Raw genomic sequence first — 16593 nt, forward strand, 5'->3', positions numbered from 1 at the left:
CCTGCCGGAGATGCGCTGGCCTCCCGCCCGCCAGCCCGCCCGGGATGGGAGCTTTACATCTCTATGGCAATTAATAGCAGAGTAAACCTGCTTTCTCTAATGGGTGTTTGATTTTTCTAATTTTAAGTTGGTTCTATGAAAGGAAAATTGTCATCTCAAAATCACTGAGAGCAGCAATAAATTGCTGGAAATGGGAGCATCTATACACATAAGCTCTCAACTGTTTTCAGTGGAATTATGAGTCATTTCAAATTGATTCCTGAGAAGAATCTCAAATACTTGGAAAATGTAGGCATCCAAGGCTCTGGGTGAAGGTCTTCCACCGTGCAGGTGCCACTTGCTCTGTTTTAGGAAAACTGGAGAAACATTCGGAGCTACTTCTCCCCACATTTTCTGAGCCCAATTATGAATATATTACACATTTGACATCTTCACCGTCCTCAGAAGGGATTTTCCCAACCTTTCATTTCAAACTCTCAGACTCTCTTCTGCTGAAGAAATCATTTCAATAAGCATGGTTGAAACCCACAATGATGGGGTAAAACAGGTAAAATTCCTCAATTACCAGGGAGAAAAAAAAAACACCATACTGATTTTTTAATTTTGTGCCTTGGAAGGGTCCAGGTGATTAATGCTGCTGCTTTGATATTCAGGCAATTTTAAAAGCTCTCTCGTATAATTCCCAGGGGCCACAGGATTCTCCAACTCTCCCTCCTGAGACAGAGGGTCAATTCGTGAGTGTCCAGTGTGGCAGCGGGGCATTCTCTACTTGTTCTTAAGTCCGTTGTCATTTCGTAGTGTTGGAAATTATAAAGAAAGCTTGGGTTATGAAAACACACACAAAAAAATGTGAAAAAATAGCGGCTAATTGAAATTCCAGATGATCAGGGGACTTATGAACAGAAAATATATATACACAACAAGGGATAGATATGCATTTTATTATCTTGGAAATTTCCTATAATTTACTCATTTTACTGTCATGTGAAAGTAATTGTAGTTTCTCAAATGCAAGCTGACTTCTAGTAACTTCACCTGTTGCCGTCCAGGGGCCACAGGGTAGAGTGTATTCCCATGTGGTTCCAGGGGACCTCACAGCTCGGCTCCAGCCTCTGGCTCTCTCCTGGCCGCTGAGAGGACAGAAGGATGACTCATGGCCTCCTAACTGCACAAGGGGACAGCCCTGCCACCCGAGGGCCAGGTGGGAAGCTGGGTGGACTTGACAGGTCACTCACTCCAGCAGGAACTTTGTGGCTCGTTCCGTGAAGGGGGACAGCAATGCCCACATTGAGAACCAATGGGAGGGTTCAGAGGTAGCACCTCAGGGACTCTGAGCACATGGAAGCACTCTGTGGGATGCCAGATGGCAGAGACGTGTCGCTCAACGTTGGCCCAGACCACAGTGTGTGCAACACCAAGTGCATGCCCTGAGTAAGCTCTGGAGGCTGGTGATGACGCATGCCACTGGAGACAAAGGACCAGCACTCATGGGGGCTGTTGATCATAGAGGGGGCCGTGCATTGTGGGAACCGGGGCTCACGGGAACTTCCTGTGCCTTCCGGCCAGTTTCACTGTGCGTAAAAACTGCTCTAAAATATAAAGCCATTTTTAAAAATTTGTCAGAGGGCACGTGCACTTGCCAAAGAGAGAAAGTGAGAAGGCACCCCCCCCATGGAGGACAGTCATGCCGCAACCCCTTCTCCCCCATGTCTGTCTCCCTTCAGGACTTTGGGTGCATGTGCACACACACGCCTAGTGTGTTTCTCAAGCCAGGTCTGGGACTCGAACCACACATTCAGTCATGTGAGATCAGCTCCTTGATCGCCATGCCACAGGCTGGACCAAGCTATGTTTTCAACAAAGAAAATCATGTAAAAGACGGTGCTGAGCACAAGCGCAGCGCAGAGTGAACTCCTGCTGGGACTGTGGAATGATTATGGCTGTTCCTGTCTTGCTAGGCCACAGCGTCTGACTCTCAGCAGTTCCCTGGCCCTCACTAGGGGCCACGTTCCTGGAGCCTCATTGGGCCCATAGAGGGCACCTTGCTCTTCCAGCTGTCTCCAGGATAAGTCTGTGGGCCCAAAGCCACACCACTGAGAGAGCCCCTCTGCGGCCCTCCACCCTGTCCACCCACTCCCTCGCCCTCGCCTCTTCCTCACACAGCCTGCTGTGCTGAGTCCTCTGCGCTGGCCTCTTTGACTGGAAAACCCAAATGAGGGCTTTGGGCAGGATCACAGGGCTTTTATTTGGTCAACAGAAATGTTTTAGAAATTAATCAGGCCAGCAAGGCCCTGCTATGCCGAGGCCATGTGGGTAAGTCCCAGGTTTGAGTACTGAGGTCTCCCTGTAGGCACCACGACGTTGCCCGATTGAGGCTGGGGGTGGGACCACAGCATAAAGATCCCATTGGGCTCACTCACACTTGCTCACTCTCTCTCTCTTCCTTCTCTCATGGGAGAAGTAAGTAAATAAACTTTTACAAAATTTATTGGGTTGCCTGAAAAGTCATGACATATTCGTCTGGTTTTCTATGCAAAAATGCATCATGAATTTTCTGACGGCCTGAAAAATCCACTGCCTTTAGACTGGGCATGTTGACCCCGCTTGGCCACAGGCCTCCCACGGAAGGGCGCTGTTCCATGCTACTTTCCCCTAGGCCACCTCCCACACGGCTGGGCCCCACCTGGCTCCTGCCGGCACCTGACCTGACATCCCCCACACGTAGATCACGTGTGTGTCCCTCATTATTTCTAGACTGATAATGACTTCTTGTCAAGCGTTAGAATAAAAAAAGAGGTGTCCTGTGGGAGACCAAGCCATGGCCTCTGGCGTGTCAGGGTCTCGGGCAGCCCATTTCAATAAGCATTCACCTAGCGCCTCCTCTGCTGGGAGCAGGACTCTCACCTGAACTGGTGGCCTCAGGGGCCAGCCCCTGGACAGTCTGGCTAGGAGAGGAGCTGGGACATGGCGTCCAGTCCCACTGTGGGAGGCCTGGTGCACTGGCCTTTTCTCCTCTGCTCTAGAGGAACTTCTGGAAGGGCAGCCTTAAGCACGTAGCCCACTCCTGCTGCCGAGGGGCCCCCTCTGCATGTGGCCTCCTGCAGCTTTGGACCAAGAAGAGCCCCCACACGGAGCCCTTCCCTCAGTCCAGGGTTCACACCAAGTCAGCGACCTTGCCAGGGTTCAGACCCACACCCTACGGCCCAGATCCAGACACAGCAAGAATGTCGGGGCTGGAGCCACGTGAGTCCTACAGGCCCACCCCGCCATGCGGTCTCGGAGATCCCAATGCCCAGGACCACTCAGTGACAATGAGAGTGACTGGCGTGGAGCAGAATCTTTTTGTAAGGATTCAGTCAGTAGGTCCAGCAGACTGTTATTAAGATGCAATAATGAATTGCTAATAAGAACACGAAATCAATGCAAGTCGGATCCAGCCAAAAATAGAAGACAGCGCTCAGTCTCCAAGTCTAGATTCTCTCACCAGTAAACCTGAGGAAAATGACTTTCAAGGTCAGCTCTCGGGTGCAGAGCAGTTCTTAGTGAACTTCATACATGAACAACAGAAGCAGGGCTGCCGTCCAGGCCTCCCACGCCCAACCCTGACACCCATTGCTGCACCCCCTCCAATAACACGTCTTCCCTGACACAAAACACCCTGTCGATTGCCCACGCTGAGTGCGCCATGAGTGTGCAGCGTGTAATTGAGACCACTATTGTGGGAATAGAGAGGTTTGCACAGGAGCGATTTGTAAGCAGTACTGAAGCCTTCCCTTCCGCAGACCTGGACTGTGAGTGGGAGCAGTGGGAGGGCGTGGGATTTCTGGCTTCTCACCTGCCTCTGTGACAAGGCCCTTCTCAGCAGCTGTTCCACCCTCCTGCTGCTTCCTCTCTCTCTCCATCCTCCCCTCTCCCTTCTCTCTCTCTCCCTCCCTCTTTCAGTGTTGCAGCACGGCTATACCCTGGGAGGAGGAGTTCTCTCTTCCTTTCTCTCCCTTTCTCTCCCTCTCTCTCTCTCTCTCCCCCTCCCTCCTTCCCTCTCCCTTCTCTCCCTCTCTCTCCCCCTCCCTCCTTCCCTCTCCCTTCTCTCCCTCTCTCTCCCCCTCCCTCCTTCCGTCTCCCTTCTCTCCCTCTCTCTCTCTCTCCCCCTCCCTCCTTCCCACTTCCTTCTCCCTCTCTCTCTTTCACACACACACACACACACACACACACACACACACACACGCGCGCGCAGTCGGGGCTTCATTGCTGTGACTGTTTCTGTGATGGTCTTGCAAAGCTGACTGTGCAGGGCCTCCCCCGTCCCTTCCACCTGTCCACTTGTCCATGGTCAGGCCCCACCTCCCTAGGCTGTGGCCCCCAGTCCCGCCCCCATGGCCCTGCCCCTACTCTCTGGTCTGTCTGGGTGGCTTGGCTCACCACCACCTTGCCCAGCATGGCCAGGCCCCAGCAGGCCCGCTCAGCACACTCCCAAGAATAGCCACTGCATACTCTTGACCTCAGCCTCACCCAAAGGCAGGTCCTCAGGGCACATTCAGATCCCAGCATAAACAGTTACAGGCATCTCCTGCCTCTCACCCACCCCCCTCTGCCTGCAGCCCTGCAGGCAGCCTGGGGAGGGCGGGCTCAGCACCACCCCCAGGCACCTGCAGCGTCTCCACTCCTGTGTGTCCCTTTGCTTCCTCCTCCAGTCCACAGAGCTCTGGAGCACCAGTCTTGGCTCTGGTGACACTCAGGAGATGTACTTATAGACAAGGCCCTAGAGACCCAGGGAGGTCTCTGTGGGGGAGAGTCTTTTACGGCCAGCTCCTCAGCAGCAGGTGGTAGGTCCCCAGGACACCCCCAGAGAGGGCCTCAGCCGCCTACGGCTGTCCACAGCCCACAAAAGCTTGGTCCCAGGGAGTCTCAGAGGCAGGGGCGGCTACGGCATCATGGCCCCAGCCTCCCTGGGCTCCAGCTCAGGACCAGGCCTCACCTCTGCTGGGAGACGGAGGTGCCTGTAGCCCACACCTTCTTCTCCTTCACCTCCCCGTTCCTCCAACAATGCTCACTGGTTCATGCCAGCCAGATGCGGGGGAAAGAGAAAAGGCTGTCTTTTCTTTCACGGCGCTTACACCTGTGAACGTAATCTTCCTGTGTGGTTTATTTCTTACCAACAGCTTCTCCCCCTGGACCATATGAGCCACGGAGAGAGAGAGCGAGTTGGCTTGGGCATCGCTGCCTGGCTGTGCAGAGCTGCTGGTTCCTAAGACAAGGCGCCAAGTCACAGAGGACACAGACCGGAGCGAGGCAGTGGCCACGATGCCTCTGACATTGGACAAACGAGCGCCCCTGCGTTCAGGCCCTGTCCTACGCTCGCTGGGACAGTCAGGGCTCAAACAGTGCATGAATTGAAGGGGGACAACCAAGAGCCTCTTCTTTCCCGCATCTGTTACTGCCACAGATGTTGCCGAGGGCTTGCGAACCCGGGGAGTGGACAGGACGCAGGGCTGGCCGAGCAGAGCGGTGCGCAGTGCAGGCCTTTGGGGAGGCGGTGACGGAGGACCAGAGGACCGGCTTCTCCCAGCTCCATTCCAAGCTAATCTCCTTGTCTCTGTCCTCATGCTGCAGCCTGAGCTGATGGAATGGGGAGGGCGGTTCCGTCCCAGATCCTGCCGCTCTCCAGTGCCAAGCATCTCACCTTTGTCAGCATGGTCTTCCCGCCTGTGAGAGGAGGGGTTCCTGCCTCAGATGTGCTCTGTGATTGCTTCCAGACACGGCAGGGATGGTTGTGGGGCTAGTGAGCGTGACCTCTCATTCCTACAGTACAGGGGCGGGGCGGTGATGGGTTCCCAGCCTGCACACCTGCCCTGGCCCCAGAGAGGCTGCCCGTTCTCTTCTCTGACATCCTTGCCCTCTCCTTCTCTTCCCCTCCTTCTCTCTATCCCTCTTCCACCTTCCCTCTTCCCTTCCCCCTTCCTCTCCCTTCCCTTTCTCCTCCTCTTCCTTCCTCCTTCTTCTCTTCCTTCTCTTCTTCCCCTTCCTCTTCCTCCTCCTCCTCCATCTCCTTCTTCTTCTTCTTCTTCTTCTTCTTCTTCTTCTTCTTCTTCTTCTTCTTCTCTTTCTCTCTCTCTCTCTCCCTCTCCCTCTCTCTCTCTCTCTCCCCCAACACCCTACCCCTCCAGCAAAGCCTCTATCTGACACTTCCTCTGCTAACTGCTGTGCCGGGGGTTGCCTGTCTCTGCCCTCTGCCTGGCTCTCCCAGGAGCCCCGGCTGGCCCTGACTCTCTCCGGCTTCCTGCTTTGAACCAGGAAGTAGTGTTTGGAGATGAGGGTAGGCGTGAAGGACCGCGAAGGGCAGGGACCCTCATTTCTTGCCTCATGCAGAAGCTGCCGGCTAACTCCCAGCCATGGTAGACGTGTTGCACTGGGCTGCAGTCAGCCCTGGCTTTGTCGTGGTCATCTGGAATGTGAAAGCGAGCGCAAAGACACGGCTGGTGCACCACACCCTGCCCCTTTGCTCACCGCCCGTCACACCAAAGTGCCTCCTGTTTCTCGTCTGCAGGCCTAGGAACTTGTACGCCCCGAATAGGTCTTTGTAAGCGGTTATGGCTGACTTTTCTTATTGTGCACTTCAGAAGAGGTTGTCTAAAGGAAAAATAAATCAACTAACAAATTAAATGTTAAGTTTTTTGTGTTTTGGAGAGGTTTTTGCTATAGGGTGCATGTGCTCGCCAGAAAGACAGAGAGAGACATAGAGACAGAAAGCGAGAAATCACCCCCCGGGGGGGGGATGGCCACTCCGCAATTCCTTCCCCTCCATTCTCCTCGGAATCTTGTGCATGCACACACATGCACCCAGCGTGAGTTTAAGTGGTCAGGTCCGGGTATCGAACTGCGGTCAACCTGGGAGTCCAGAGACATAGCCATTACACCAACTACTGGTTCCAGTGTTAAGATTTTTTTTTAAAAGCATGTAAGACAAAAAACTAAAACTATCCATAATCACACGACCTAACGATAACCATCATTAACATCTTTTCGTACAGTTTACATATTTTATATGAATTTATTTTGTGAGTAGATAGATACACTATAAGCGAAAAGTAGGACCACAGCACTGCCTGGCTTTGTGTTTCCCACCTAACACACCGTGACTACCTTCCTACGGCACGAGCACTCTTCCGCAATGCTCCCAGCTCCTCAGTTAAGAAGGATGTGCCTCCCATTGGCCTCATATGGACCCATCCAAGTGACTGAAATGAGACAGTTTCTCTCCCATGGCCAAGGCGCTGTCCTGGGGAAGTGGGGCTCCCTCATGTGTACATGCCCCAGATCCCAAGAGTCTCAGAGGAGAGGAGAAGGGCCTGCGGCATTACCTTTCCCCCAGGGGGTGATTTCCCCCCCCCCTCAGCAAGCACACTCACTCTGTAGCAAAAGCTAAAAAAGGTAAGTAAATAAAATAATACAAACAAAAAACGAGCTCCTGAGAATCATTCACCCTCCTGCCCGGACCCCTGAAACCCCCGGGGTCCAGGACCCGCAGTATCCTCTTCTGCAGCTCCCTGCCCCATCGCGGTCTCCGTGGGGAGCCAGCCACCAGCCTGGTCCCTCACAGGCACCATGTGTCTTTCACAAACCACAGGCCTCAGAATCGGCCCCTCAGCTCAGGGGGTGGCCATGCTGGGGCCAGGCAGGGTCTCGGGGACTGTCTGGGATATCAGATCCTGCTGGTGAGGCCGCCGGGCCAGAGGTCTGGGCGGAAGCTGCTGAGCCCCAGACAGACGCTTGGAGAAAGAAGCTGGTGGGGGACAGGGGTCATCAGCAGGACGCCCAAGGCCAGGGGACTTGGGTGGGGCTGACTATGAAGGTCCTAAAACAGCCACGCGTGGGGTAGGGGCTTTCTTTTCCATGGCCAGGAGGAAGGTATGACAAGGTCAAATACCAGGGCAGTCCAGGCCCGGGGGTGCTGATGTCCCTAGGTGAAGTCACCTTGCACATATAGCACATGGGTTCCCGAGACCTCCTGGGCCCACCCTGCTCCTTCTGCGGGCCTAACGGGGCTGTCACCAACGAACACTCTGCCACAGCCCTAGAGAGCGAGCCCTCAGTGGCCGTACTCCTGGTCACTGGGCAGCCCTATAAACTCTGTAAATGTAAGCTCAGAAAAGCACCCCCTTCTCTCAGAGCCTGAGCAGGCAGCGAGGCCGCCGCTGCGGGGCAGGAAGAGGAGGCGGGGCAGGCCCCTGTGTCTCTGCGCTCTCCCTGCCAACCCCCCTACCCCCCAGTTTCCCCAGACAGGGTGCTAACCAACTGGGCGATTTCCGAAGTGGCCTTGCTGTCCCACAGGCAGGAGACGCCACTCAAACCAGAATCGCCCCCCATTGATTTCGGCCAGAGCCAGCGACTGCCACCAGGAGGCACCAAACTGCAAAGGGAGCAGCTCTCCAGCCCCGAGACCACGACGGCGGCGGAGAGCAGGAGAGCTGCCTGGTGTTCCCAGCTCCTGCCAGTCCACACACAGCGGGGCTCGGGAACTTGCAGGTGCCCGCTGGTTGAAGAACCAGCCAGATGGACTGATGGATGGACAGATGGGTGGAGCTGACTCCACCCACTCACCCGCGACCTTCTGCAAGAAAAAATAAGTGCGCTAGGGGAGGAGGCTAGAGGCGGTTCTGGCCTTTACAGCAGTTCAGACTCTGGGCAGCCTTCCCGGGGCCTCCGCCTCGGCTCTACCAACCTGGGGAGAGGGTCTTCACTGCAGATAGGTGGGACCAGGGTGACCCTCTGTGCTAGGAGTAGAGACCAAGAGGGGATGTCATGTCCCCTCCACTGCCCTGGGGCAATCGGATTGAGAGCCCCTTCTGAACCCAGGCTGCCGTCAGTCACCTGCCCACCCCATCCTTACTATCCGGTCTGTCTGGGAAGCTACCCCGATGGCCTTCAAGGCTTTTGGCCTCTACTTCTTTCCGTATTTTAAAAATTATTTTATTTAACTGTATTATTTATTTTATTTTGTAATTTGACCAGAAAGGGACAGAGTGAGAGAGAGATAGAGAGGGAAAATGAGAAAGCAAGCCACTAAGGCCCGAGACTCGGGCCATGCTCAGCCATGTGAGAGTTCGGTGCCCCTCACCACCACCCCACCTGCCGGCCCCTCCCATTTTCAGTTCAAAGTTATTTTTCAAGAAGACTCCCCAGACCACCTCGGTCACTTCTGCATTGGTGTCCTCCCTGCACCCGACTCCTCTGTGCGTCTTCCTGGCACGCACGTGTTATGTCTGCCCGCATCTGAACTGCACCCAGCCGTCATCTTGTCACCGCAAACGAACCCCAGATCCTCGGCCGCCCCGTCTCTCATCGGGAAGATGGGATGTGTCCCTGGGAAATGCACCTTCCCACAAAGACAGCTTCTCCTCAGTCACCCATTACCGAAGAGTCCGGTAACCAACTCTGCATCAGCACCCCGGCAATCGGAGAAACAAATTCAACACGTTTTATTTTCAGTATCGCTGTCTAATGGACCACAGTGAAAGCGAGGTAAGGGGGCAGGAAAGGACACCATTTTGAACACCCACCAGTACCAAGGCCACCGGCAGGTGGGAACCTCACTGCTCAGGCCACGTTATCTGTGGCCCCAGATCTGTGGCCCCGGTTCCTCCCTGTACTCAGAACCCCATCACTTACCCACCTTTGCTCTGGCTCAGAGCTGTCACTCCCGCAGGATGTCCACCTCCTGGAGAGCCATCAGGAACCCGGGGCCACGGGACAAGGGCGGCTTCCTCCGGGCCAGGCCTACTCATGGAAGCTGCAGGCGACGTTCTTTGTAATTGCCGGAGACCATGTATGCTCGCCAGAGACAGAGAGGGGGAGAGGGAGGAAGCGCCCAGCGAGCCACGGTCGCACCTGCCAGCCCTTCTCGTCTCTCCATGCTGTGGGGATTGGGCACATGCATCTGCGTGCTCCAGGCATGTTTTTCAAGCTGCTAGGCCATGTGCAAGCTGCGTGGTCGCCACGTGGTACCCAGGATCCCTTAACCACCAAGCCGTGAGCTGGCCCTACACCGATATTTTAAATAGCTCTGACAGTCTGATAAGTCATGCAGAAAAGGCATTTCATCCTGAAATTCTGGGTTTTATTTTTATCTTTATGGCTTTAGACAGTTTATCATGCATACACTCACTATGCTGGGGAGTGCGAGGAGGAGATTCCTCTCCCATGCCTGTTCCCCACTGGCATGTTTCTCAGCCTGGTCTGTAAGGGCCCTGACGCCGTGAGAAGTTGCTCTGCCTGGCCTTGCAATGCGGGTGTCTCTCCTGGCGTACTGCATGGTGGTGGCAACGTATCCACTCCCTGGCAGTCCAGCCTCCCCAGCCCTTTCACCCCGGTGAGGGAGTGGTTCTCCCCTGTGGGAGCCGCAGGGCTCCAGGGCACCAGTGTTGGTTCTCCAACTGCCCCAGAAGGCAGACCCCTCCACCTCGTCCTCAGAAGGACCCAGTCTTACCCACCTCACCCCGGTCATCCCTGGGCCTTTCCACTTCCCTCTGTCCTGGCTTCTACAGCCTTAGGAAAGACTCGTTTATTCGAGGCCCCACCCCCAACAAGGACCCCAGCCCCAAAGTTCAACAGCAACTGGCTCCAGAGCCCTCTGGACACACACATACATACACTTACACAAACATACATACACACACACACACATGCACATACATAAATACACATACATACATACATACACATACACACACACACACACACACACACACACTGCCAGCTCGCAGGTCCCCTCTGCTGCCCTGCCTCCCTTCCCCAGGCTCACAGAGGGCTCCTCCACACCTCCCGGTCCCTTACCTCCCCACGGCTTCCTCAAGTAGTAGGCTCGTCCCAACACCAGTGAAGCAGGCCAGCAGGACGGCAGCCATTTTGAAATTAAGAAGGGCCTCTAACAAGAACCACCTGACCGAGGGCTGAGTCGTGGGAAGGCCTGATGGGTGGAGGTCAGGTGGGAAGCCAGGGGTAGCATTCGAGGCAGTCAGGATCATTACTCAGGGGAAGCCATGACTCTGACCGTAGTTAGGAAGGCTGTACACATGCTCCTATCATGTCCCATCGACGCCAAGGATAGGCTGGGTTCTTCAAGACAGGTTTGTTTTTGTTTTGTTTTTTTGTTTTGTTTTTTGGAGAGGTTTTCGCTATAGGGTGTGTGCACTCGCCAGACAGAGAGAGACAGAGAGACAGAAAGCGAGAAATCACCCCACAGGGGGGATGGCCACGCCGCAATTCCTTCTCCTCCATTCTCCTCTCGGGATCTTGGGCATGCACGCACACGCGCCCGGCGTGAGTTTTAAGCCACCGGGTCCCGGACGCGAACCGCGGTCGACTACGTGAGAGTCCAGCGACATAGCCATTATGCTAACTGCTGGTCCCCAAGGGATATATCTTTTGAAAGTAACTTGATGTTTCTCTCTTGCCAATTTTAGTATCTTGTCTCTCTCTGTGGTTTTGGTCAATCTGGCTATGATATGCCTCTGGGAAGATTTTCTTGGGTTGATTCTATGTGGGGTCCTTTGTATTTCTTGGCTCTGGATATCTGAGTGCCTCTCTAGGTTTGGAAAGTGTTCTTCCAGGATTTCATGGAAAAGATTATGCAGAACACACAAAGAACTCAAGCAGCTGTTTGTAAAAAAGGTGATCAACCCTATTAAAAGATGGGAGGAGTTGAAAAAAAAAAAACTCTCTAAAGATGACATATGAATAACCAAAAGGCATATGAAAAAATGCTCAACATCCCTCATTGTAAGGAAAATGCGGATCAAAACAACGAGATACCACCTAACCCCAGTCAGAATGTCTAAGATTAAAAAAAAAAAACAAAAAAAAAAACAGTAAGTGTTGGTGGGAGTGTGGTGAAAGGGGAACTCTTTGACACTGCTGGTGGGAATGTATTGGTCCAGCCACCATGGAGAACAATTTGGAGATTCCTCAAAAACCTACAAATAGAACTACCATATGACCCAGCAATCCCACTCCTCAGTATATACCCAAAGGACAGAATTCTTCATTGGAAAAGTGCTTGCACATCAATGTTTATTGTGGCACTATTCACAATTGCTAAGACATGGAACCAACCCAATGCCCCCGTATGGATGAATGGATTGAAACACTGTGGCACATATACTCTATGGAATACTATTCAGCCATAAAAACCAACAAAATCCTGGCTTTTGACAGAAAATGGAAGAATATGGAAGATTTACTGCTGAGTGAAGCAAACCAGGCTATGAAGGAGAGATATTGTATGTCCCCACTTAATATATACCGAGTGTCTGCACTCTATGACTGAAGCTGATTGACTAAAGGTTGCACAAACACAAGAGATGGGTGTGACTGCCAGATGAGGTGTATGTGGAGGAGTGGGGCCTAAGGAAGGACATTTGGAGGAGGGATACAGAGGCAGAGCATTGATGGAATGGGGAGGTGTGGTGTTATCAGTTGAAGGTATTTTGATCAACTGGACTGGGGAGAAATGTTCACATATTGAAATGTTCACTTTGTAAGCTAAATAATGTGATCGAATGTATAAAAAAATTTTTAAAAAAGGGGAAAAAACGAAAAAGAATATAATTAAAAAATTAAATTTAAAAATTAAATCTAAAAAATAACTATCAATGCCCTTAATAGTTTCTTCACCTTCTGGGATACCAATGATCTGGATGTTTGGGCCTTTCATGGTATCTAGTATTACTCGTATGTTATTCTCATCTTTTTGGGTTATTTTCTGTCTTTTTTGGTGAATTTCTCTAGATCGGAGATTATATCTTCTAAATCTGAGATTCAGTCTTCTGCATGATCTAATCTGCTTTTGATATTTTCAACAGAAGTTTTGATTTCCTGTATTACAGCCTTCATCTCTAACAGTTCCATTTGATTCTTTTTTATGATATGTATCTCCTCTTTCAGATCGTGCAAGAGCTTCCTCACCTCATGGAACTTGTTCTCTTTTCTCTTGCATCTTCTGGAGTTCGTCGTCTCTATTCTCTTGCATCTCTGTTAGCTTTGACACTATGATTATTTTAAATTCTTTATCTGATGTCCATGAGTTCCCTTGTATCCTTTGCGAAGGAAGAGGAGTTGTTCTTTCCCATTAGAGAAGAAGTATTTTCTTGGCTTCTCATATTTCTTGTGCCTCTGCAGTGGCTTCTAGTCATCTGATTTTTTTTTCCTATTTTTGGTGTTAAATCTGAGCAATCAGAGGAATGCAGGAGGTGACTTGCAGTCTGTAAACAATACCATTTTTCTTTCTTTGCACAGCTGATTCAATGAAAATTGAGGATTAATCTGAACCTAAAAGTATTAAAATATTTGGTTATTGAGTACCAAGACCTTGTCTAGAAAATCAGTGTGTGGAGGCTGAACAGAGAAGTGAAAAAGGTAAAAAAAAAAAAAAAAAAACCAACAACAACAAAAACCTTCCTTTTATAAGGGACCAGCAGTTGGCATAACAGCTATGTTGTTGGACTTCCATGTAGTCGACCACGGTTCGAGTCCCGAACCTGATGGCTTAAACTCACACCAGGCACATCTGCCTGCATGCCCAAGATCCTGAGAGGAGAATGGAGAAGGGATTGCAGTGCAGCCATTCCCCCTGGGGGGGTGATGTCTCACTTTCTCTCTGTCTCTTTCTGGTGAGCGCACATGCCCTATAGCGAAAACCTCTAAAAAAAAAAAAAGAAAGAAAAAATGAGAAAGGTGAAAAGGAAAGAAATAGAAAAAAAAAGATAGAGAACAAAAAACAAGAGAAGAAAATTTTGTCAAAAAATTAAAATCGTGCAGCAAGCATGCTAGCACACTTGGGCTGCTCAGAACTCAAAGATGGCTGCTGACTGGCTTATCCTGGTTCCTGGCTAGTCTGGGGAGCAGGAGAGTGAAGTGTGGGTAGTGGGTTCTTCAGTGGTCGAAATCCCTGAATGGGGCTACTCAGAACTCAAATATCAACCTATTGTTTTTTTTTTACAACTGCACTTTGCAACAGTTTATAGAGAGGAGAAAAATATGCATTTATAACACCTTTTATAATTACTTTCATTGGCAATCTTTGTGTGGATTTGAATTAACATTTGAAGTCACTTGCCTTCAGCCTGAACTTCCTTTAATATTTTTAGGCAGGTATATTAGCAAAAAATTTTCTTTTTGTTCATCTGGGAAAGTATTTCACTTTCATTTTTGAATTCCTTTCCTGGACAGAGGATTCTTGGTTATGTTTTTGAGTGCTTCAAATGGTAGCCCTGCCTCTGGCTTCATGGTTTCTTCTGAGAAGTCAGTCATTTGCCTTACTGCAGTTCCCTTGCAATGACGCATCATCTTCACTCAAGATTTTCTCGTCTTTGACTTCAGCATTTCTGCTATCATGAGTCTGTAGGTCCCTTTGCATTTATGATGCTTGGAGTTTACTGAGCTTCCTGAATGTTTTTAACACATTACGGAAGTTTTCAGACATCATTTCTGTGAGTGTGTTCTTTGTCTCTCTCCTGTCCTCATACATCCGTTACAGGAACATTTTAATAGTGGCACACTTCAGAGACACTATATCCCGTGACTGGGAGCTGAGGAAGAAGAGGCCCCATTTTCTTGACTATACACACCAGGACAAAAGTTTCTGTCATCATACTGAGATGGGGAGAGAAACAGAGAGTGGGTTGGCTCTTGTCACAGACTCTCACTGTTCTTACCAATGTTGAGATTTTCTTCAATGTTACTTCAATTTGCTATATCCTTTTAGGACAATTCCCAGAGACATTAATTGTGTTTCTGGTGTGTCTGGAGGGGAGGGTGGAGGAGGAGACTTGTCTCTCATAATTATCACCAGTTATGGGTGATTCCTGGATATAGTCTAAAGACCCGCACTGCCATTATGAGACTGGAAGCCTAAACAACATTTTAATGTTGGAAAATTTAACTGTGTACTTTACCACACTAAGAGAGATATTAAAGGAGAAAAACTATACAATTATATAAACAGATATAAGAAAACCATTTAATAAAATTCAGTATTGGGTTCAGGACTGGGAAGAGCATTTCCTTAACCTGGTAAGGGCCACCCACCGGAAAATAGCAATAACTGCATGTTAAATAGTAAAACTTTAGAAGTTCATCTTCAATGTCAGGAACAAGACAAGTATGCCAACTCTCACCATTTATACATTACATATATAAACTATAAGAATTGGAATAGAAGAAATACATTGTTTGTAACTGACATAACTCTTCTATACATGACAATTTATAGACTATTACAACTTGTAAGAGCTTGGCAAGGTTGCTAGATACAAGACCAATTATGTAAAAAGCAACTTGTAAGTTAGAAATAAACCCTTAGAAACTAGAAAATATCATTTTTAGAAAGTAATTTACTATAGCAACAAAAACTAAAATCTGAGATGTGTATGACCTTATTATAAAATGTAATGGTATTGTCTGCACAGGAATTATAAATAAATGGTACAATATGCTCCATTCAGATGGGAAACTCAGTATCATAAGTAATCCTCCCCAATCTGTACATTCATTACAATTGCACGAACAACAAAATCCAAATGTGATAAGCTGATCCCAAAATTTATACGGCCCAAAGGTCTAAGGACCAATGCATTTTTGGAAGATGAGTGGAATCATCTACCATCTGTGATAACCAATTACAAACTCATGATGATTAAAACAGCAGGCATTTGGTAAAATTAGATAAATAGGCCAATTTAGCAGAAAACAGTCCCATAATTGTATTAAAATAGGACAGACCAATGATAGAACATGGCTTTATAAATCAGGAGAGAAAGGAGGAACTTTTTTTTTAAGTACTAGAGAAACTATCCATATGGAATTAATATAGAGAACTTATTAAGATGTACTCAGGACTTTAGAGAGGGTTCTTAAATAAGGAAGCAAGACAAAATATGGAAAGACATTTTACTACACATAAATGTTAAAAATTCTGTATGATAAACATTATTGTGAACACAGTAGACACTTGGATGTTTTATTTATCCACATTTATGTAAAAATAAAAAGAAATGATCTCCAACCAAAATGAAAGATCTGTAAAAAAACACCTAGAAATAAGCTTAATATGAAACATGCAAGACCATTATGAAAAATTTTTAAATCTTATCCAAGAATATAAAAGACTAATAAAATGAGGGCTATCATGATACCAAGAAAAATTATAGTAGTTATAAAGAAACTATCTTCTAATTAACAATATAATCCCAATCAAAAGATTATCATTATTCTAAAGGGATTTAATAAACTGATTCTAAGTTCACCTAGAACAGAAAACTCCCAAGACAACGACATGGCAAAGGGGACCAGCAGATGGTGTAATGGCTACGTCGCTAGACTCCCATGTAGTCGACCATGGTTCGAGTCCCGGACCCAGTGGCTTAAACTCATGCCGGGCATGTGTGCGTGCGTGCCCAATACCCCGAGAGGAGAACGGAGGAGAAGGGATTGCGGCGTGGCCATGCCCCCGGGGGATGATTTCTTGATTTCTGTCTCTCTCTTTCTGGTGATCGCATGCGCCCTATAGCAAAAACCTCTCAAAAAAAAAAAAAAAAAGAA

This window comes from Tupaia chinensis, unplaced genomic scaffold (genome assembly GCF_000334495.1).
Source record: "Tupaia chinensis unplaced genomic scaffold, TupChi_1.0 Scaffold144750_1, whole genome shotgun sequence".
NCBI lineage: Eukaryota > Metazoa > Chordata > Mammalia > Scandentia > Tupaiidae > Tupaia > Tupaia belangeri.